Consider the following 1643-nt stretch of genomic DNA (forward strand, 5'->3'; position numbering starts at 1 on the left):
GTATCCACTAGTTAACACAACATGTATCCACTAGTTAACACAACATGCATCCACTAGTTAACACAATATGTATTCACTAGTTAACACAACATGTATCCACTAGTTAACACAACATGTATCCACTAGTTAACACAACATGTATCCACAAGTTAACACAACAAGTATTTACTAGTTAACACAATATGTATCCACTAGTTAACACAACATGCATCCACTAGTTAACACAATATGTATTCACTAGTTAACACAACATGTATCCACTAGTTAACACAATATGTATCCACTAGTTCACACAATATGTATCCACTAGTTAACACAACATGTATCCACTAGTTAACACAATATGTATCCACTAGTTCACACAATATGTATCCACTAGTTCACACAATATGTATCCACTAGTTAACACAACATGTATCCACTAGTTAACACAACATGTATCCACTAGTTAACAACATGTATCCACTAGTTAACACAACATGTATCCACTAGTTAACACAATATGTATCCACTAGTTAACACAACATGTATCCACTAGTTAACACAACATGTATCCACTAGTGAACACAATATGTATCCACTAGTTAACACAACATGAATCCACTAGTTAACACAACATGTATCCACTAGTTAACACACGAAGAGCTACTTCGAACATCTTTGTTCGCGGCGTGTGAAGTAACGACACAAGATGTCGGCGACTAAACACACACACAGGTAACACGGTGTGTTTACTTCTACGTGCTCCGGGTTTCATTCCCTCATCCCAGAGGAAGGGGGGGGGGGGGCAGTGTTGCTCATGGCGACATGTTTCCACTGCATGGCTGCTTTTCCTCTGAGGACTTAAAGGTTTTCCATAAGGGAGAAGAAGACGTTGTCCTCCCCTGATTATAATGAGAGAGAGAGAGAGAGAGAGAGAGAGAGAGAGAGAGAGAGAGAGAGGGAGGGAGAGAGCCACTTGTGGGGAACGTTGCCTCCAAACACATGTCTGTAGATTTGACTTTGGAGCCCGGCGTTGTTCTTGCTGTCCGACGCTCTTCCTCCCCGTCTGTGTTTTTCTTTCTTTCAATCATTCAATTTAAATTTTTTACAAGTTACACATTACAAGACAACAAGAAAACAACAACAGATAAATATAAATTACATAACAGCATAACAACCGTATGAAGAATCAGACGAGGACAGAATAACACATAAATCACCATCCTCCATGATATCATTCTTACCACCATCTTTATTTTCAAGGAGGATTACGTACAACATGCTCGCCACACAGGAAGCCAGACACATCGACAACCAACGCTTAAAAGAAAAAGGCTACAACAGAATTGCAGAACAGGAAAACCCTTATTATGTCCGTCAAAACCATTAAATCATAATAATGAAATATTGCTGAAACATTCCTTCACGGAGTCACTCGGGTCCCAAGATCTCAAAGCCTCTTCGTATGGCTTCGCCAATAATGCTCTGAGATGTGACGACATGCCAGCCACCCTTCGAGGCGCACATGGCAGAAGCAGTGTGTGTGTGTGTGTGTGTGTGCCAGTGTTTGGATGCGTACCAATTAGTTGCTCCACTTAGTGTTGACCCCGTCACAGGTGTTGGACACCGTGTCCCAGTGAGCCGTCTCCGTCAGGCTGCAG

Source organism: Pseudoliparis swirei, chromosome 2 (assembly GCF_029220125.1).
Source record: "Pseudoliparis swirei isolate HS2019 ecotype Mariana Trench chromosome 2, NWPU_hadal_v1, whole genome shotgun sequence".
In the NCBI taxonomy this organism is placed as follows: Eukaryota; Metazoa; Chordata; class Actinopteri; order Perciformes; family Liparidae; genus Pseudoliparis; species Pseudoliparis swirei.